The 22,977-nt window shown below is 43.3% G+C and overlaps 1 pseudogene; it reads left to right on the top strand.

Moving 5' to 3' along the window:
- Nucleotides 1-1,958: 1,958 nt before the first annotated feature.
- Nucleotides 1,959-5,285, top strand: LOC101725632 (RNA-binding motif protein, X chromosome-like; annotated as a pseudogene).
- Nucleotides 5,286-22,977: the final 17,692 nt, after the last annotated feature.

Raw genomic sequence — 22,977 nt, 5'->3', positions numbered from 1 at the left:
ATTTTAGAAGACAATAAGTAGTCATGTCTTTCCTGTGTCCCCAGCAGTGGGAGAGGGGACTCTGGATGAGCAGCTGAACAGGTGCACAAAGAAGAAACATGCTCCTCCTCTTCTCATCTGGACCCCTGTGGGAATGACAGCATGATTTTTTTTCCCCTCATTAGGTTTATTGGTACATTTTAGGTATAAAATACAGTTACATTCATCATTGGGATCTTGTACCATTACATGAGTATCTTGATTCTTATTTTTTTTCCCCTTCCCCTGCCCTCCCTTCATCTCCTCCACCCTTCCCTATTTGCAAAGACTTTGTTTCCATTTTTTTCCTTTTCTCATATTTTGTCTTTTCCCTTCTTTCCTTTCCCCTACCTCTCCCACTTCCCCTGGTCCTTTAGATCTTTTCTTCCTATTACACAATATCAATTATACATTTTTAAAATTACAATATCAAGATCTAGAAGACATTACCACAGATTTTACAGAATTTAAAAGGATATAGAAAGGATATTTCAAAAATCTTTTTTGAAATAAATTTGACAACTTCTAAGAAGTACCTTGGAAGACAAATTAATGAAACTAACTCTGGAGGAAATATAAAATTTGAATAGCACCTATTAAAGAAAGTATATGCCTAGCTTGAAAACCTACCTATATGACAACAGCAGGCTCATATACACTTTAACTGATAATTTATATCAAACATTTAAAGCAGAAAAAAGAAGGAACACTTCTCTCCTCATTTTAGGATATCAACATTGTGCTAATCATAAAACTGGATAAAGATAATAGAAGAAAAAAGTATGATCATAGAAATTTGTTTAACAAAACAAACTATTAAAAGTCAGATCTGGCAGTATGTAGAAAGTGGTTTTATCATAGAGATGGCAGTGTTGGTTCAGCATTGGAAGATCTACCCCCAAAAGTCATCATTTTAACAGAGGAAAGGAAAAAGCCATATGATCCTGTCACTAGTTGGAGAAAAAGTATTGGACTAAATTCTATAGCTGTTCATGGTAAAAGCTATCAGGGGACTAGAAGTAGAACAGAACCTTCTGAACAGATCAAAGACATGTACTCCATACTTCCAACAAAAATGCATTATAAATGGAGAAGATAAAATGCTTTCTCCCTAAGGTGGGGAACAAGGGCAGATATGCCTACTCTTCATCTGTCCATTAAACTTTGAAACATAGGCCCAAACCAAAATAGTCTGGCAATAAAATGACACAATTAGGATAGAATTGGCGAGGTAGAAGCAAAATCTTTATATGTAGGTGAAATGATCATCTACAGAGAAAAATACTAAGAAATCTCTAGCAGCCCCTAGAACTTGTATTTGAATTTAGCAGGATTAGAAAACACAAGGTATATATAAAAATTCAGGTTTGTGTATACTTGCTATAAATGAAGAATTGGATATTGAAATTTAAAAGTTATGTAGGAGTACAAAGGACCTAGAAAAGTAAAAAGAAAAAGATTTTTAAAAAAGTGTTGGAAGACATTTAGTACCTAATTTTAAGACTTCCTCTAAAGCTACAGTAATCAAGGCAGTGTTGGTGTAAGGAAAGACATATAGATCATTTGAATAAAACAGAGAATCTAGAAATAGAACCACACATATATGGTCCACTGAGTTTTGAAAGATTATTTAACATTAACATTTTATAGAATATAAACTCAATTCAAGAGCAGAGGAAAAGGTAGTGTTTTCAGCAAATGGCACTAGAACACCTGGTATCCATACGTAAAAAATTAGCCTCAACCCTTTATTTTCATACATAAAAATAACTTGAAAGGATTTATGAACCTAAATATGAAAGGTTAAAACTATAAAACTTTAAGAAGAAATTATAAGGGCACAGCCCCATCGGGCCTACTGCTGCCGCTTCACAGGTAACGGGCGCCTGCGAGCGAACGCGAGGCCAGCCAGCCGGGCGGGCGGGCGGGTACAGGGAGGCTGGCCGGACTGGTGCGCTCTGAGCTCCTTCCCCCAACGCTTGTCTAGTTCTCGACACTGCTGCGGCCGACACTGTTCTTTCAGCTACTGCGGGTGGCGAGGCAGAAAGAGCCAAGGCCTGTCAGCAGAGGACCGATGGGCCAGCGCGAGAGATGGAGCCCGCCCCCAGACGCTACCAGCCTGAAAGGCCAAGCCCCAGAAGCCAGGGCTTTTTACTCTTCCGGGATGTGGCTTCTGCCCTTCCTCTAGGGTGAGGGATGTGCAGAAAAGTCCCGAAAAGTCCCGTTCAGCGGCCCCAGCCACTGCAGGCGTGATACCAGGAGTTCACACGGGGTCAGAGCCTCAGCTCTCAAGACCTCCACGCCAGAGGTGGAGGCTGGATCGGAAAAAGCTCCAGTGCTGCTGCTGCGCTTGCGACCCGGCCACTCCTGATGACACTAGGAGCATGGAGACGCGAGGTATTTTAATTAATATAGCCAAATTACACGCAGAAAAAAATACTTAAACAGGATCAGGAAAGTTTTTATATATCATCAAAACCTAGTTTATCTCGTAGCGCAGTACTGCTAGAGGCTCCTCATTTCTGTGCCCCTACTGGGTAACTGTCACTTGTCCAGGGCTGCGTGGTCAGCCCTTATCCAAGAGCTGGTAGGAGCCTGAGACCTTCGCTACCTTTCTGCAGACTCACCAGGAAAACAAAATGGTTGAAGCAGATCGCCCAGGAAAGCTCTTCATTGGTGGGTTTAACACAGAAACAAATGAGAAAGCCCTTGAAGCAGTATTTGGAAAATATGGACTAATCGTTGAAGTGCTCTTGATGAAAGACCGAGAATCCAATAAATCAAGAGGATTTGCTTTTGTTACATTTGAAAGCCCAGCAGATGCTAAGGATGCAGCTTGGGACATGAATGGAAAGTCCTTAGATGGAAAAGTCATCAAGGTGGAACAAGCCACCAAACCAATATTTGAAAGTAGTAGACGTGGGCCACCTCCACCTCCAAGAAGCAGAGGCCCTCCCAGAGGTCTTAGAGGAGGAAGAGGAGGAAGTGGGGGAATTAGGGGACCTCCCTCACATGGAGGGCACATGGATAATGGTAGCTATTCCATGAATTTTAACATGAGTTCTTCCAGAGGACCCCATCCAGTGAAAAGAGGGCCACCACCATGAAGTGGGGGGTCCTCCTCCTAAAAGATTGGCACCTTCAGGACCAGTTAGAAGCAGCAGTGGAATGGGAGGAAGAGCCCCTGTATCACGTGGAAGAGATAGTTACAGAGGCCTACCTCGAAGGGAAACCCTGCTTTCTCATAGAGATGTTTATTTCTCTCCAAGAGATGATGGATATTCCACTAAAGACAGCTATTCAAACAGAGATTACCCAAGTTCTCATGATTCAAGAGAGTATGCCCCACCACCAAGAGATCATACTTACTGTGATTATGGTCATTCCAGTTCACGTGAAGACTATCCATCAAGAGGCTATAGTGATAGAGATGGCTATGGTCGGGATTGTGACTATTCAGACCACGTGAGTGGAGATTCATACTGAGATTCATATGAGAGTTACGGTAACTCACGTAGTGCTCCACCTACACGAGGGTCCCTGCCATCTTATGGTGGAAGTCAAGACAGTTACTCTAGCAGCCGAAGTGATCTCTACTCAAGTGGTCGCGATCGGGTTGGCAGACAAGAACGAGCATTTCCCCCTTCTATGGAAAGGGGGTGCCCTCCTCCTCATGATTCCTACAGCAGTTCAAGCCATGGAGCACCAAAAGGTGGTGGCCGTGGAGGAAGCCGATCTGATAGAGGGGGAGGAAGAAGCCAAAACTAGGAACAAACAAAACTTCGGACCAAAATCCCCATTCAAAGAAACAAACAAAAAGTGGAAACTATTCTGTCATAACTACCCAAGGACTACTAAAAGGAAAATTGCGTTACTTATAAAAATTTTCCTGTTAAGTTCCTCTTTGTTATTTTTATGTTCTTGTGAAGAAAGAAAAGTAAAACATGTGTAAGTTTAATTTAAAAAACCCAAAACTCAGTGGCAATGTGCCTGCCTCGCAAGCAACAGGACCTGAGTTCGATCCCCGGTACCAAAAAAACCCAAACAAAACCTAGTTTATAACCATCTTCAACCTGCAGGAAAATGGCACTCCTAACAAAAACATGAGTTCTAGATTATAGGTTTTTGTTTTGTTTCAGTTTGGTTTGGTTGGATTTGGTTTTTGGAGCTAGGGATTCAACCCAGGGCCTTGTACTGTATCTGGTAAACATGTGCTCTGCCACTGAGCTATAGCCCAGGCTTAAACAATTCTAATGTAGAAAACTGCAAAGGAGTTAGAAAACTGCAAAACTGTTTTAGGCAAAGGTGGAATTAGAGATATGGAGCTTGACATTTTAGTCTTAGGTTATTATTTTGATTCTTAAGTCTATAAGCTACTAATAACAATATATATATTCTAATTACTGTGTACTGTATGTAGTCAGTATGTACTCTGTTGTAGGAAGAAATCTATTGCAAAGATATAAGGTAGTATTCACGTGAAACTTAAAAATGAAAAGGAATTTGTCCTGATGAACGTTAAAAAGAAATCTGATTGGAAGCTTTGTGTTGACTTTTGAAAAAGGTGGTAACTTCAGACAAAAACAAAGAAGAAATTATAAGGAAAATATTAATGAATTTAGGATAGGCAAGAATTTCCTAGGATATAAAAAACATGATGTATAAAACAAAAAAATTGATAAATGAGATTCCATCAAAATTTAGAACTTTAAATGACATTGTTAAAATGAAAAGTAGTCCTTAAACAGACCATAATTATAATACATATAACCTATGACCAGCATATATAAAGAACTCCTACAGCTCATTAATAGACAATGCAATTAAAAAGTAGACACAAGAAGATGATAAATAGCCAGTACAGCACAAGGAAAGGTGTGCAACACTAGAATCAGAAAAATACTAATCAGTACAATAACAAGATTGAATTATAGACTCATTAGGGAGATGAAGTTGAAAGTTTTAAAAGAACAAATGTCAGCTTAGGTGTGAACCAGTTAGAACTTTCTAATTCTGCTAATGTGAATGTAAAATGATAAAACCATTTTGGAAAACAATATAGAAATTTCTTGTATTATTGTTAAGAACCAATAGTCCTGTTCTTAAGTTTTTACTTGAGAGGAATGAAAACACATGTTCACAATAGACTTGTACATACAAGTTGAGTATCCTTTATCTGAAATTCTTGGGACCAGAGTGTTTCAGATTTTCATTTGAAATCCACTTGATCTGCAAAGAGGATAGCTACTCCTGCTTTTTCTTTCAGGTTCCTGTCACATGGAGTATTGTTTTCCACCCTTTAACTGTCAGTCTATGAGTTTCTTTTTGAATTAAATGTGTTTCTTGTATGCAGCATATTGTTGGATTTTGCTTCTTGACCCATTCTACCAGTCTATTCTTTTGATTGGTGAATTGAGACCATTCACATTGATGGTTATAACTTATACATATTGACCTATCATTGTCATGACTTTTTGTGTTTGTTGGATTCTCCCCCTTTGTATTTAATTTCTTGTCATGCCCAATGGATTCATCCTGCTGGGCTTCCTGATGTTGTGATCCTCATTGTCTTCTCCTAGGATATTGTCTAAAATTTTTTGGAGTGCTGGTTTGGTATTCATGAAGTTCCTAAGGTGCTCTTTGTCATGAAAGTATCTTATTTCTCCATCAATTTTGAAAGATAGTTTTGTAGGGTACATCAATCTGGATTGGAGGCTGTTTTCTTTTGGGGCTTGAAATACATCACTCCAAGCTCTTCTTGCCTTGAGGGTTTACATTGAGAAGTCTGCTGTGACTCTGATGGGCTTTCTTTTGTATTTGATTTGTTTCTTTTCTCTAACTGCTTGTAGAACTTTGTTCTTCTGTTGGGTTTCTGGAATCTTAACAATTATATGCCTATGTGTAGATTTTTTTTGATGAAGACTAGTTGGAGTCCTATATGCCTCACTTATCTGTATCTCAAGTTCTTTTCCCCTGCTCAGGAAGTTTTCTGCCATCACTTCTGTCAACAGTTTTTTTTTATGTCATCTGCACTCTCTCCTGTTTCTTCATTGACTCCAATCAGTCTTCTGTTATTCTTCTTTGCATCATCTAGCAGCTGCTGGATTGATTTCTCATGGTCCCTTACAATTTTGAAGCAATTTTTCTTTTCCTGGGCACTAATTGCAATCTTATCTTCTATATCTGAAATTCTGTCCTCACATTGGCTCATTCTGCTGCATAGACTTTCAATGGAGTTTTTAATGTCCTGAAAATCTGTTTGCATCTGTTTTATGGATTCCATTTGTGTCCTATGTTGGGATTCCATTATGTTCCTGAGCTCCTCTCTAGATTTATTAATCATGTCTTGCACTATGAGCACAATCTCTGCTGTTATCTGAGAAATTATTTCTGATTTCATTTTTTCCAGATCCTCTGTTGTTGCCAGTTCAGGGAATCCAGGTGGTTGAGTATCAGAGTGTTCCATCTCCTTTCCCTTTGGGGTTGCTGTAGGTGATGTGAAAGTCTGGTTTTGAGACTCCTTTACATGTCTTCTCATTTCGACTGGGGGGGGGGGCTGCTGCTGGTGCGTGCTTGGCTCAACTCCTCTGTGCTGGCAGGGGTGGTACAGGGGCCTGGAAGCCTCCTCTTGTGCAATGGGAGAGGCTCACCTCCTCTCTGCTCAACAGCATGCTTTTGTCAAGTATGGTATCTTCTCAGGTTCCCAGAAATCCATTGCCTTCCTAGAACCCCTGTGTCTTTACTCCTCTTGTCTTGCACCACAATTACAAAAAGTCAGCCTTTCATTTGTTAAAATCAAATTCTTGCTTGCTGTGGCCCACCAGGCCTATAAAGTCTGGTCTATGTCATTGACTTCCCTTTCCTCTCTGTACTTCCTCAAGTATTCCCCAAGGCCTCGCGCTTGTACTCCCCTCTGCCCGAAAGTTACCTATTCACAAGGCAGCTGCTGCTCATCCTTTATATTCTAGCTCATATGTTCCCTCTGCAGATGACTGACACTCAATCAAATATAAAGAGAAGGAAGGCAAAGCAAATCTCCCAGTTACGCCCCCATTTCCAGACCTAGGGCAAGAGTCCTCAACCTGCTCTGGGCCTCCTCCAGGCCTCCTAGCTTCAGTCAGGCTGTGTGTCTCCCTGGCCCTTGAAACCTGCCTCCTGGAGCTGTTTCTTGGCCCTGTCCCGAGCCCTTCCAGGAGATCAGGCCAATCCTGAGTTCAAAGGTGTCCATGTCACATCCTAGCTGACTTGGGGATAAGGACTTGTCTGGTGAGTCTGGGCCAGGGAGCACCTTCATTTGGGGGTGAGTCTTGTTCTGATGTTTCTGAAGGGTGTGAGTGTGCTGTGGGTTTTTGGGGGAGAGAATCTGGTATGGATCATGGCCATGACCACAGTGTATTCATCTGCTCACTTGCTGCCCTAACAAAGATTACAGACTAGGTGGCTTAAGGAACAGGAATTTACCTTCTCAATGTTCTGAAGGACAGAGTCCAAGATTAAGGTGCCAGGGAGGTTATTTTCTGGCAAGGCCTTTTGCTGGCTTGCAGGTGGACACTGTCTTACTATCTCCTCACGTGGTGGGGAGAGGATAAACTATGGTGTTCCCCTTTCTTCTTTTTCTTTGTGGTTTTGGGGGAATAAACGCAGGGACTTTGCATGGAGCTACGTCCCTATCCCTTTTTTATTTATTTTTGAAACAGGGTCTCTAAGTTGCCCAGGCTGGATTTGAACTTGGGATCCTCCTGCCTCAGCCTCCGAGAATATTGGGATTGTAGGTGTGCACCACCACTCCCAGCTCCTCTTCTCTTGAAAGGCATCAGACCAACTTCTTGCAGATGGGGATGGACCAGGTTCTGTCAAGGAGTCTAGTTCCCTGGGGTCGTGAGCAGCACTATCTGCCTAGGTCAAGTGTGGCTATGCAATGAAAAAAAAATCTCTCTCTCTCTCTCTCTCTCTCTCTCTCTCTCTCTCTCTCTCTCTCTCTCTCTCTCTCTCTCTCTCAACAGAGCCTCACTATGTAGCCCAGGCTGCACCATGCACCACACTGGGCTGCAGAAGTCACTTTTATATATATATATATATATATATATATATATATATATATCCTTTTATTGGTACATTTTAGGTGTACAATATAATGACATTCATCATTGGAAATTTGCACCTTTACATACTCTCTTGATTCTTATTTTTTCCACCTTCCCCTGCCCTCCCTTCAACCCCTCCATCCCTCCCTATTTACAAAGACTTTGTTTCCATTTTTTCATTTTCTCATATTAATTCCATTCCCTTCTTTCCTTTCCCCTACCCCTCCCACTTCCCCTTCCCCTTTGCTCCTTTTCTTTCTATTTCACATTATCTATTATACCTTTTAGTCCTTATTTACACTTTCAGTTTCTCACACTAGAGAAACTATTTGGTATTTACATGTGTGTCCTGTTTATTTCACTTAAGAGTATCGCCTCAATGTGCATCTATTTAGCAATAAATGTCTCTAATTTCTCATTTTTAATGGCTGAGTAGTACTCCATTTTATTAAAAAATCACATTTTCTTTATCCAGTCTCCAGTTGATGGGCATTTGGGCTGTTTCCAAGTTTTAGCTATTGCAAACCATGCTGCTATGAACATGGGTGCACATATATCACTGTGGTATGATTCTTTTAATTCTTTGGGGAAGATCCCCAGCAGGGGAATAGCTAGATCAAATGGGACTTTCAGTCCTAGTTCTTTGAGGTATCTCCATACTGATTTCCACAGTGCTTGCACCAGTCTACACTCCCACCAGCAGTGGAGCAGGGTTCCTCTTTCCCCACAGCCCCGCCAGCATTTGTTGTTGGTTGATGTCATGATAGCAGCCATTCTTTCTGGAGTGAGGTGGAATCTCAACATTGTTTTCATTTGGATCTCTTGAATGACCAGTGATGTGGAACATTTTTTCATATGTTTATTTGCCATGTCTACTTTGTGTGAGAAATGTCTGTTCATTTCAGATACCCATTTTTGGATTAGGTCTTTAAATTTGGGAGGTCTGACTTTTTTAAGTTCTTTATAGATTCGAGATAGTAGACCTTTGTCTGAGGAACTGCTAGTGAAAATTTTTTCCCCACATTGTGGGTTGTCTCGTCACACTGCTGGTGGTTTCTCTTGCTGTGCAGAAGCTTTTTAGTAAAAAGAGATCCCACTTGTTGATTGTTTGTGCTAGTTCACGGGCAACTGAGGTTTTGTTCATAAAGTCTTTTCCTACCCCAATGTCTTCAAGAGTTCTACCTAACCTCTGTTCCAGCTGGTTCAGCATTTCTGTTTTTATATTTAGATCTTTAATCCATTTTGATTTTAGTTTAGTGCATGATGAGAGATATAGGTCTAGTTTTAGGGTTTGGCAAGTTCAAACCCAATTTCTCCAGCACCATTTATTAAAGAGGCTATCTTTCCTCCAGTGAGGGTGTTTGTCTCCTTTGTCAAAGATGAGGTGGCTGAGTGTGTGTGGAGTTGTTTCTGCATCTTCTAATCAGTTCCACTGGTCTTCAGGTCCACAGAAGTCACTTAACTTCTCTGGGCTTTAGGTTTTCTCATCTGTCAGACAAAGAAGCAGGAACAAGAGGAAAGAGGACGCCAGGCTCAGGGAATGGGACAGCATGCGCGCTGCGAGGTGTGCAACCTCTTTTTTCCAGAAAGCCTTGTTTCGCTGAGCAGGGCTGGGAGCCGAGGTGCGGGGTGGTGGGGAGTGGGGTGTCACCGGGGAGATCCCAGCGTGGCTCCCCTCGGCAGCGGCTCCAGGCGCTCGCAAGGCGCGGGCGGAGCCGGAGAGAGCGCGGAGCTGAGGGAGGAATTCCAGGCCGGGCGCAGGTGAGCGCATTCCAGCCTGAGGGAGCCCTCCCGGGCCAGTGTCCCCAGGCGTCTCTGAGACGAAGCCTCCCGGCTTCCCGGCAGCCATGCTCGCTTCCCGAGGGGCAAGGATGGGGCGCTCCGATCCTTCCTGGCTGGATGACACTGAGCCGAGCCCAGTTCCTCCCACCGCTGGGGCCCAGAACAAAGGAGGATCGGACCCAGCTTCCACCTCATCGAAGGCGACCCCGTACCCCTCAGGGTATGACGAGGACTCCACCCCCAGCGCGAGCCGGGCACGGCAAACGTCCCCACGTCCACGGAATTCTGTCCTCGGGGCAGCCACAGGACGGAGTTCTGCCGTCGCCCTCTAGGCGGCGGGATTCCTCTTGGGTACCCGGGGATGAGACCCCTGCCGGGCGTGGGCACTGCACGGGGCGTGGGAAGACAGCCAGGAACGGGCCAGGTCTTTTCCAAGACCGAACAGGACTGCCTGCAGAAAGCCCTAGAGACGAAAGGTCCCAGAGCTGGAGCGGGGAGCACCCTGCCCTTGCTCCCTGTCTACTTCCCTCTAGATGACACCCGGATAAGTTCCGAGAGCGTCGCTCCCCCTCCTCGGAATACAGCTCTCCCAGCTCCACCCAGCCTGCAGCAGAAGCGAGCGCTCCTATGTGCGTCCTTGCAGGAACATTTTCTTCGCTCTGATCAATCCGGGCGGGCGTTAGGGCAGAGGCGCGCGCGCGCGCGCTCCTTTTTCTGGGAGTTCCAGGACAAGGAAATGAACTCCTCCGGGGAAGTTGAAAGAGGTTCCCGGAGTGTGTGTCCTGAAGTGGAGGCTTCTGAGAGCCGGCAGAGATGGGGACTGGGAGGCCTGGGTGGGGAGAGAAAAGGAGGATCCGCAGAGGAAGCGTCACTGTCTTCAGACGCCAAAGAATCATCTGGAACGTTATGAGAGCTAATTTACAAAACAGCCCTAAGAAAAATCAAGGGTTTTTTTTTTAATCTGCGAAATGAGCAGTTAATAAAAATATTTTCCGCTCTGTAACAATAGCAACAACGAACAAAAGACCAGAACAGTTGCGATCCTTGGTTCTCCATATGTGACACTCTGCAGGGCCGTGGGGTGCTGCAGCCAGGAGACCACCACAGATCCTGCGGCCCGTGCACCCTGGGGCTGGGCTCCTGAGCCCGAAACACTGCTGGAGACCCGATGGGGAAGGCCTGAGCCAGTCCTAAAGTAGAGGGGGAATGTGTTAAATCAAGGCACTGAGTTCACGAACTGATGGTTAAATAGTTTATTTCCATAATTTTTTTTTTAATTAGAGCTGGGGCACAGCTCCGGGTACAGTACTTGCTTAGCACATGCAAGGCCCTGAGCTCTGTCGCTGGAAACAAACTAAAAAAAAGAGACCCAGAAATAAATGTAATAATAAGCATGCAGGCTGGGCGTGTGTGGTGGTGCATGCCTGTAATGTCAGCAGTCTGCGATGCTGAGGCAGTATTGAAAGTTCAAACCCAGCCTGGGCAACTTAAATTACTTGGTGAGACCCTGTCTCAAAAACAAAAAAGGGCTGGGGATGTAGCTTAGTGTGAAGGACCTGGGTTCAATCCCCAGTACAATAAATAAATAAATAGTAAACATACAGACTGGTATCTGCAATGAAGAAATGCTGCACTTCCCCCAGAGAGAAGCCACCCAAGCTTCCTTGTTACTTTGGGGTTGAAGTTAACCTGTCCAAGGAACCGCCTCCCAGGCAGCAGGAAAGATAAAAGTTGAGTCACATGTAGGAAAATGGATGCATCGGGAGAGCACAATGTGAAGTGAAACAAATCAGACTCAAGCTTAAATATCACATGCTTTCTCTCACATGCGAAACCCAAAGTATAGGTAATTTAAAGAACAAACTAAAAGACAGTAGAAAACAGGGAGGTGGATCTTTTGCAAATGGGAAAGGAACAAGGATGAAGAGAGGGAGGGAGAGGGGAGTGAAAAGAGAAGGGGACGTAAAGGGAATTAAGATCACTGCTTCAGCTAAGTTTACAGACCTGGCTCATCCTAGAGAGGAGACTCTAAATTGTGGAGACCAGGTGGCATCCGGAGAAAAGCCACCAGCCACTGAGAGAAAGGAGACGTTCTCTGAGCCTCCTGGGACCTATAAACACCTGGAGGCTGCAGAGTGAATCACCCCAAAGACCTCGCGCAGCCCTACGGCCCGATGGAGAAGGTCTAGGGCTGGCTGTCCGGGCCCCCTCTCTGTCTTTGTTCGCATTGTGTCCCCAAGAGCCCCTCCCATGCTTGGAATTCTCCTCCCAGTTCCCTAACGCTGCCTTCTCCTGCTGCGGGCCTGGCCCCTCCTGCTTCTCCTTCAGGGCTTGGGTTTAACATCATTTTCTGGAGGAAATCTCTAAGCAGCACCCTATTCTTTCTGCTGGCAATTCCAGATAGGGGATAGTTAAAAGATAATTATAAAACTGCAGGATTAAGTTCGAGCTTGAGGTTTCCAGGAATAAGAGAAGCTAAGCACCGAAATCCTCCAATCTGAGGACTGGCTCCACCCTTCAGCAGTGAGGCCTGGGTAAACTCCTAGGAAGAAAGACAAAGACAAGCAAAAGACAACTGAAAAGGGAAATCAACATGCGAAGACATAAAATCAGGTGATCTTTAGCTGAGACCTCTAGAGGTTGGACCAGGAGCAGTGAAGGAATCAAAGACCCAGCTGAAAGCCAGGAGTAAAACCCGAGACCCCTTTTAAAGCGGGGACCACATCTTGGGGGAGGACGGAACTAGAAAATCTTTTCCCCCGGTACTAGGACCGAGCCCAGGGCCTTCGCACTGGGCTACATCCCCAGCACTACCCCTCCTTTTTTTGAAGACAGGGTCTCCCTATATAGTTCTGATGGCTTTAAACTCATAGCCATCCTTCTGCCTCAGCCTCCTGTGTGCTGGGATTAGAGGCATACACCATGTCTGGCCCAGCCTTTTCAAAATTTTGAAACAAGATCATATGTTAGTAGACTTGGAGGTAGGACCTTTGGGAGGTGTCTGGTGCTCAGGTTAGGGTCCTATGCTGGCAGTAATGGTTTGGGGGGGGGGTTCCCCCTTTTGTTTTTTTGAGAGAGGGGCTCACTTTGTAGCTCAGGCTGGACTTGAATTTGTGGTGGTCCTCCTGCCTCAGCCTCCCAAGTGCTGGGATTACAGGAGAGATCCAAACTGTCTCACCATGGATGATGCAGTGGAAAGACCCCCGAGAGATGCCCAGAAAATGACAGTGCCTTGGACACACTGTGGGACATTCTAGCCTCCAGGACCATGAGCCAAATAAACATCTGTCTTTATAAATTGTCTGGTCTCAGATATTCTGTCACAGTTCGAGGAAACAGACTAAGACACCTTAGAACATCCATTCTCAGACCTTTTAGTCTCAGCATTCCTTTACAGTCCTGGAAATTATTTAGGCCTCCCAGGAACTTTTGTTTATGTGGATTATGTCAATATCTACTGTGTCAAAAATAAAACCAGGAATTTTTAAAATACTTATTTTAAAATAGTACCATATTCTTATAATCTCAGCACCTTGGGAGGCTGAAGCAGGAAAATAACAAGTCTGAGCCCAGCCTGGGCAACTTAGGGACTTATCAAGATCCTGTTTCAAAAAAAAATAAAAAGGGGCTGGGTATGTAGCTCAGTATAAAGGCCCTGGTTTCAATCCCCAGTACCACAAAATAAAAACAACAACAAAAAAACTCCATTAAATGTTAACAAAAATAATATATTTTATGAAAAAATAGCTATGCTAACACCAAAAAATTAGCCAGAAAGTGGCATCGTTTTGCATTTTTTGGAATTTCTCTTTAATGTCAACTTCATGAAAGACAACTGGATTCTCATGTCTGCTTCTACTTTCAATCTGTTGTGGTATATTGTTTTGCATGAAATATATTTTTTAAATGTGGCCTGACATAGTTGTGTAGCTAAAGAAGGGTAAAGTATTTTTTATTGTACAGGCCTTTTACATTTATTTTTTAAAATTTTAAATTCTTATTAGCACATGTTTGCAGTACAAAATGGTCCCATTCACTGTAGGGACTTGGTATATATATACAATACATCTCAATGCTTTTTTCCCCTTTCCCTCAACCTCCTTTAAAAAAAATTACTTTTGCCAGCATCCCATCTTTTTATTTTAGAAGTCATTATCAAGTTAATTATCACTAATACAGATTGACAGGCCAAAAAACAACAACAAAAAGAAAACATGAGACAATTATACTAAATCAAGGTACATTTTTAGATATTGTCCATGCTAGATTACAATAACATTTTTTCTCTCTCTCTCCTTTTTTTCCTATAATCTTTTATTTTGTATTTTATTTATATATTGGGCTTTTCATGTAAGAGAAACCATGTGATATTCAAGCCTGTGTATATGATTACCTCACTTAACATTATGGTCTCAAGGTGTATCCATTTTCCTACAAATGACTCAAGTTTATCCTTCTTTATGGCAGAGTAGTACTCCATTGAGTATAAATGCCCCATTTTCTTTATCCATTCTTCTGTCAGTGGATATTTAGGCTGGTTCCAAGATTTAGATATTGTGAATTGTGCTTCTGTACACATGAGTGTGCATGTATCACTGTAATATGATGTCTTTAGGATACAGTATTAAATAGCCCTTTCTGATAACTGGGATTGCCCCCCCCACCTTGGTATAAAACCAAAATTTAAAAGCTGCAGTTTCTTTTTTTTTTTGGTACTGGGCATCGAACTCTGGTCCTTGCCCTTTCACAATAGGCAGCGAAACCACTGAACTAAATCTTCAGCAAGCTGCAGTTTCTTGAAGGTTTGTTGGAATGTGAAATCTGAAATCATATGGATGGACATTTCATACTCTCATATTTGCATGCTTTTTTGTTGCCATTTTGTTTTTTGGTTTTCATTTTTGTTATATGGTAGTTGTTTTGTTTTGTTTTGTTTTGAGGCTGGTTCTTACTAATTCACTAAGATGCCCAGGCCGATCTTGAACTTGCAAACCACCTGCTTCAGCTTCCTGAATGCTGGGATTACAAGCATCCACTACCATGCCTGGCTCATTGTCATACTTTAAAATGTATTGGCTTAGCTGGACACAGTGGCCCATGAGGGTAATCCCAGCAGTCAGGAGGTTGAAGCAAGAGGATCCCCACAAGTTCGAGGCCAGCCTGGGTTTACATAATGAGTTCAGGAGCAGCCTAAACTACATAGTGAGACCCTGTCTCAAAAAGCAAAATAAGGGTCAGGGATATGAGGTTCAGTGGTGCCACGCCTGCTTGGCAAGTGCAAGGTCCTGAGTTTGATCCCCAGTACCACACACACAAAAAAGCAAAATAAAACAAAAATAAAACAATCAAAAAGCACAAATGTTATATATATTACCATATGTGGAAATTTCTACTCAGTTAAAAAAAAAGGAGAAGAAGAAAAGAAAAAAGAAAGTCTTTGCATTATTATCAAAACAGCTTTGACTTTGTGAGTAATCTAAATATACGTTCAACCTGGAGCCATAGAGTTGCAGAAATGTCAGGTGTGGGCAGAGGGAAAGAGAAGAGGGAAGGCTCCTAGGTTGTGGCCTGGCACCACACACATGGGGAGCCTTCTACTGTGAGAGGAAATGAAAGAGGTTGGATGTAGTAGAAGGAGAGATCAAAATTCCCCGTTTTGGTTTGTTAGGGTTAAGATATTTATTCATACACTAATAAATTTTTTTTTTTTTTGGTACTGGGGATCAAACTTGGGTCCTTGCGCTTGCGCAGCAGGTGGCGAAACCACTGAGCTAAATCCCCGGCCCACTAATAAATTTTTAAACAGCTACTATATGCCGAGCACTGTCCTGAGTGTTAGGAATGCTCTCCAGAGCTTCCATTCTAGAACGACGTGGCAGACACAGAGATGAATCCACAATCGGATGTCTAGGAGTTAACCATAGCAGGCACGGGGGTGTCAGGGATTGTTGCTGTAGACCTAGCTTTGAGACAGCCCCTGGGAATACATCTGGCAAACACCTGGACGGCCAAATGGAGACCTAGGTTGGCTCCCTGAGAGCCCAGAGTGTCGCTCAGTGGAGATGTCAGAAAGGGTTAGTGGTGGGAAGAAGAGTAGGCATGGGCATGGTGGGCTGCAGAAAATGAGCCAGGGCCAGGCCTGCTAAGAGTCTCATCACTGGGTCTGGATTTATTCTAAGGACACTGGAAAGAGAATGACATAGTATTTTTGAACCTGTATCTTATGTGGTGAATTCTGAGGGAAAAAATATCTTCGATATAATTAATACTGTGAAAATGTCCATACCACCCAAAGAGATTCACACATTCAATGCATTCCTCATCAAAACAACAATAACATTCTTCACAGAACGAGAAAAAACAATCTTAAAAATCATATGGAAGCACCAAAAACTCCAAATAGCCAAAGCAATTGCTATGGTTTACATCTTTTTTTTTTTTTTTTTAAAGTAGGTTTTTTTTTTATTAAATTCTTTTATTGGTACATTGTAGGTATCAACACAATTACATTTCTCATTGGGAATTGTACTTTTACATAATGCATCTTGGTTCTTATTTTTTCCCCATTCCTAGCCCTCCCTTCACTCCTTCCACCCTTCCCTATTTACAAAGACTTTATTTCCATTTTTTCCATTTCTCAGCATTTTTCCTTTCCCTTCTTTCCTTTCCCCTGCCCCTCCCACTACCCCTACCCCTTTGGACCTTTTCTTCCTATTTTACATTATCGATTATTCATTCTAATCATTGGTACATTTTAGGTATACAATATAATGACATTCATCATTGGAAATTTGCACCTTTACATAGTCTCTCTTGGTTCTTATTTTTCACCCTTGCCCAGCCCTCCCTTCAACCCCTCCATTCCTCCCTATATGATTTATATCTTGATGATCCCCTAAAACTTTATGAGATCATAGGCGGGGCTTTTGGAAAGTGATGGGTTATGGGGCAGTGTTAGCTGACTTGCTGTTAGGAGCCAGGGCCTCGCTGAAGGGAGGTCGTGGGGCGGGGCCTGGATGGAGGGGGCGGTTTGTGAGGGCGGGGCCTGGAAGATTACTGCTCCTTCCCAGATCCTCCTTTGATTCCCCCTATTTCCTGAGCACAGTGATTTGAGCAGCTATTCCCTGCTCTGTCTGTCTACCAGCATCCTGCCTGGGAGCCACCAGATATGGACTAAAACCTTTACAAGCTGTGAACCAAAATAAGCCTCTCCTTCAAATTGTGGGTGCCAAATACTGTGTCTCAGCCACTAGGGCAGTGACTAAGACAACAGTCCTGAGCCAGAAGAACAGAGCTGGAGGCATCCCAATATCTGATGATAAGACATACTACAGAGCCACAGTAACTAAAGCAGCAAGGCACTGACTGGCATGAAAACAGACCACAGGCTGACAGAATGGGCAGCCCAGAAATAAAACTACACATCTACAACCAACTGATTCTCCACAAAGGTGTAAGAAACATACATTAGGTGCCAGGGATGTCACTCAGCGGCACAGGGCCTGCCTGGTAAGCCCGAGGTCCTGAGTTCGATCCCTGGAACCAAACCGCCCCCCCCAAAAAAATAAAAACAAAAAAGAAACATATGTTGGAGCGAGGATTGCTTCTTCAACAAGTGGTTCTTGGAAAACGATATTGACAGCTAATCTACCCCTGTCTCTCACACTCTACAAAGATCAACACAAAAGGGGTCAAATACCCAAAAGTGAGACCTGAAACTCTGAAAGTACTGGGAGAAAACAGGGGAAACACTTTGAAACATTGGTACAAGCAATAATGTTTTGGATATGACTCAAAAATCACAGGAAACAAAAGCAAAAATAGGCTTATGGTATTATACCAAACTAAAAAGATTCTGCACCAGGAGTGGTGTCACATGCTTGTGATCCCAGCACTTGGGAGGCTGAGGCAGGAGGACCACCACAAATCAAGGCCAGCCTTGGCTACATAGTGAGGTCAAGACCAGCCTGCACTACAAAGCAAGACCCTGTCTCAAAAAAAGAAAATAAATAAAAACTTCCACACCGCAAAGGAAACAATCAACGAAGTGAAGAGCTAACCCATAGGACCGGACCAAACATTTGGCAACTATTCATGTGACAAAAAATTAATATCCAGAGTACATAATGAACATAAAGAAATTTAAAACAAGCAAATAATCCAATTTAAAAATGGAAAAATGGGGCTGGGGATTTAGCTCAGTGGTTCTGCCGCCTGCCTCGAAAGTGCAAGGTCCCGAGTTTGATCCCTGGCACCAAAAAAAAAAAAAAAAAAAAAATGGAGAAATGACCTGAATAGACATATCTAAAAGAAGAAATATATTAGGGCTGGGGATTTAGCTCAGTGGTTCCGCTGCCTGCCTCTCAAGCACAAGGATCCAAGTTCGATCCCCAGTACCAAAAAAATAAAAAAATAAAAGAAGAAATATATATACATATATATATGTAAATGTATATATATACATATATATATGTAAATGCAAACCAAAACTACAATGAGATTTCATCTCAACTCAGAATGCTATTTTTAAAAAATGCTGGCAAGCATGGTGTCTTAGTTACTGTTCTCTTGTTGCTGAGACAAAATACCTGACACCCAAAGTTAAAGGAGGAAAGGTTTATTTAGCTCACAGCTTGTAGAGGTTTCAGTTCATACTCGGCTGGCTCCTGGCAGACAGGCAACCCAGAGGAGAAACAGTTTATGGCGGGCAGAAGGTAGCAAAGCAACTAGGCATGACCACCGCTCTTTCTATCCCTTATACCTTATCCAGGCTTCTTAGGGTGAGTAGGACTCACACCCTAATCCTAGTGCCCTTGATCCTAGCATTGCACCATGAATCAATCCCAGCAGCCCACACTCTAGATCCAGCCACCTCTGATAAAGCCCCACCTGTCACCTCATGAGGCTTGGGGGACAGAGGGGGACAGACATCTAAACACCATAACAGATGGTGAGAAAAAGGAACTCTTGTATGTTATTGTTGGGGAAAGTAAATTAGTACACCCATTATGGAAAACAGTACAGAAGTGCCTTAGAAAACTAAAAACAGACCTGAGTATGATCCAGCTGTCCTACCTCTGGGTACACTGGAACATCCAAAAGAAATGAAATCAGCATACTAGGAGACACCTGCACACCTGTGTTTATTGTGGCAGTATTCACAAACCCTAAGACACAGAGTCATCCTAGGTGTCCATCAACAGATGAAATGAAAAAGTATCCAAAAAATAAAATAAATGAAAACAGGCCTGAGGATGTAGCTCAAGGTGAAAGTCTTGGGTTCAATCCCCAGTACTAGAAGACTTTTATTTTGGTTTATTTTGGGGTTTTTTTTAAGATAGGGTCTTCCTATGTAATTCAGGCTAGCCTTGAACTCACTGTGTAGGCCAGAATGGCCTTGAACTGGCTGGCTGTGATCCTCCTGTCTCAGCCTCCTGAGTGCGGGGTTTACAGGCATGTACCACCACATCTGGCCTTTTTTGTGTGTGGTCCTGGGGATTGAATTCAGGATCTCACACAAGCCAGCAAAATACTCTACTACTAAGCTGCTGTATATCCTCAGCCCAAACAGCACCTTTAGTAACAGTTATGGATGTAACATTTATAAGCATTGACTACCAATACCTTTTCTTTCTTTCTTCCTCTTTTCTTCCACTCCTCTAAATGCAACCTGAGATGTAATGACCTAAAGGTTTAAACATGAGTTTCATCTTAATGATTAATTTATCCCTCTAAACTGTTGAAGAAAAGAAAAGAGAGGGAAGTTCTTATTTTTGAAAATTTAGGAAAAATAAAGGCACTTGAGAGGAAAGAGGAAGGAAGGAAAATCAAGAAGAGAAAAAAGGATGATAAAGAATGAAAACTCAGAGCCAGATGTGGTGGCTCATACCTGTGATGTCAGCACTCAGGAAACTGAGGCAGGAGGGTCTCAGGGAATTCAAGACCATCCTGGGCCACATAGTGATTAAGGCCAGCCTGAGCTGCATAATGAGGCCCTATCTCAAAAAAAAAAAAAAAAAAAGAATGAAAACTCACTGTGATGCTGATTGCTATGGTAATTTCAAAGCCATGTAAGATGGCTTTTGATTATTTGTGAACAGTTGTTATTTGGGGATGCCTGTGTTTCTATCTAGGCTAGTCTAGAAAATCCAAAATATCTACTGCTGCATAAGAAATGATACCAAGGCCGGGGATTTAGATCAGTAGTTCTGATGCCTGCCTCAAAAGCTGAAGGTCCCACGTTCGATTCCCAGTACCAAAAAAAAAAAAAAAAAAGAAGTGATACCAAGACTCAGTAGTTAAAAACAAACATTTAAGCCAGGTGTCATGGTGCACACCTGTAATCCCAGCACTCAGGAGGCTGAGGCAGGAGGATCAACATGAGTTTGAGGCCAACCTAAGCTACATAGTGAGACTGTCTTGAATATAAATAAATAAACAAAAATTTATTATTTCCCACAGTTTCTGAGAATGAGGAACGTAAGGACTGTTCAGCTAAGTGATGCTAGCTGAAGGTTTCTCTAGGCAGTGAAATGTAAGAAAAGCCAGGAAATAACTAGAATAAAAGTCGAGAAGGATTCACTTTACAAGTAATACAAGGTGCTACCATCAGGAAGAGGCAGAGTGGGTTCTTACAGAGCTCTGTCTCTGCCTAAGCTCCCCTTACAGGTGTTCCCTTTTATGTGTGTGTGTGTGTGTGTGTGTGTGTGTGTGTGTGTGTGTGTGTGTGTGTGTCTGCTTACTGGGGAAAGACACCAAGGCCTTCAGACTGAGCTACATCCCCAGCTCTTTTTTGTTTTTTATTTTGAGACAAAGTCTTACTAAATTGCTAAGTTGCCCTAGACAGGGCTTGAACTTTGCATCCTCCTGCCTCATCTTTTTTCTTTTTTCTCTTATTCCACTTATTTTATTTTATTTTTATTGCTTTTTTCTAAGTGCCCCCCACCATTTTCATTTTTATTTGTGTTTTTTTTTTTTTTTTTTTGCTTTGTTTTGTTTTTTTGAGACAGATTCTCCCTGTACAGACCAGGCTGGCCTTGAACTCACTATGCAGCCCCATCTGGCCTCAGACTGGAGATCCTCCTGCCTCAGCCTCCGAGGGCTGGGATCACAGGCATGCATCACCATGCCTGGCTTCTTAGTCTTCCTTTTTAAATAATACCTCTATGTTTGTGGATCTGTTTATGTTTTATGGACTTTTCTGTATTTCTTCATATTTCACAACTTTTAAAAAGTCTGTCTTGGGTCGGGGATTTAGCTCAGTGGTTCCGCTGCCTGCCCCAAAGGACCCGAGTTCCATCCCCGGTACCAAAAAATAAAATAAAATTTAAAAAAATAAAAATAAAAGTCTGTCTGGTAGGAGGGTGGAGGGCTTTAGCAATTGACTCCCAGCTCAGTGCTCTCTGCGCTGCCTCAGCATTGGATCCTCACATACTGGGGACCGTAATCAGTGTGTACTGTCACAGGGGCCTGCTCCTCCGCCAGAGTGAGAGGTGCAGGGGAGCGGGGACCCTCAGATCCCTGACACGAAGTGAACCCCGACCTCGGGTGCCGCAGCTGCGGAGCCTCACGTCTGACACTGGGCGTCCAGCCCCTGTCACCGCGACCTCTGAGCCTGTCCTTCCTAAGCCCTTAGTCCCGCAGGGGTGTCAGTGCGGCGCGGTCCCTGACCCTGTCCCCTCCTCCCACCTCTTCCTACTCCAGCTTTCAGAATCTCTTTTGTTCAGCTGACAGAAGCCGTAATTGAAGGCACTGAGAAGAGCTGGACTGTGTTTCGCTCTCTCCCTCCTGCTTTTTTTGCAGTCTGCATTGAACCTTCCAAGTTCATTACCGCAGATGGCCCTGGTCAGGACCTGGGTGGTGGCAGAGCTTATGTAGTCATTCCGGAGCAGTCCGGTCCAATTAGGAGCCGCACTGGGCACTTTCCTCTGGAGCCCATTCACAAATTAGTCCTACCACAAGCTAGGCGGGCCTGCATAGGACCAAATACCTTTTGACCAGATAATTTGATAATTTGGAGAAGAAACAGTGCAAAACAGAGTGGTGTGTGTGTGTGTGTGTGTGTGTGTGTGTGTGTGTGTGTTGAAAGTAGGTGTGGCAGGTAGTTAGGGAGAAGTATTTGACCCCAAATCCCTGTACTGCACAGGGGAGGAAAAAATCTTTGTTTGTTTGTTTTGAGACAGGATCTCACTATGTAATTCAGGCTGGCCTTGAACTCATGGCAATCCTCCTGCCTCAGCCTCCCGAGTCCTGGGATTATAGGTGTGTGCCACCACGCATAGCTAAGAAATCTCTTTGATACTGAGCAATGCCAAGGAACTGGCAAGGGTGGCAGCCCCTTCAGTGCTCAGTGTCACCCTGCAGGACTGGCTTTGTCAGTGGAGCTGGGTTGCATACATTGTGTTCTCCTGAATATTTTGCAAGTTTTAGCTCCAGGGAGTTTGTAGGAGAAGGGTTCAGGAAACCAGTGCCTCATTTTCCTATTGTGGTAAAATAATTTTAATTCACTATGTTAAAAGTTCTGTTCAGTTTTCAGAATATTGTCTGTGAATGGGTTGATCAGGGATAAGGATTAACTGCACCTCTGAGATTTATTCCAAAGTTTGTGAGTCACAAATTAGTTTTTGTTGCTAAGGAAATGACCTGCTGTAAATTCAAGTTTAAATTTTAGGCTCATTGACAACAGAGCCAAGGATAGGTGCCAGTCCTCTAACAGGAGAGAGGGAAGGGAAGGGATGGGAGAGAGGGGGTGTGTTTCTGGTGAGGACGCTGCTGCAGATGTGCGGCCTCTGAAGTATTAAATGTGTCCACTCCACAGTAAAACCTTACACCAAAAACAACAGAAACACTCCAGGTCCAGATGACTTCACCGATGAATTTACTCTTCCTTCCTTCCTTCCCTCCTTTTTCTTCTTTCTTCCCTTTCTCTCCTCCTCCTCATCCTCCTTCTCCTTTATGGAGCTGGGGACTGAACTCAAGATCTGGCACGTGCTACTAGCACCCTACCACTGAGCTACACTCCCAGACCTTCCCATCCATCTGTCACCTGTCTATCATCCCTCGATCACCTACCATCTGTCTGTCTATCTATCTA

This window comes from Heterocephalus glaber, unplaced genomic scaffold (genome assembly GCF_053883595.1).
Source record: "Heterocephalus glaber isolate CG9 unplaced genomic scaffold, H.glaber_assembly_v1.0 deba00000470, whole genome shotgun sequence".
Taxonomy (NCBI): Eukaryota; Metazoa; Chordata; class Mammalia; order Rodentia; family Bathyergidae; genus Heterocephalus; species Heterocephalus glaber.
Note: the sequence above shows the minus strand (reverse complement) of the source record. Positions and strands in the feature narration are given on the sequence as shown.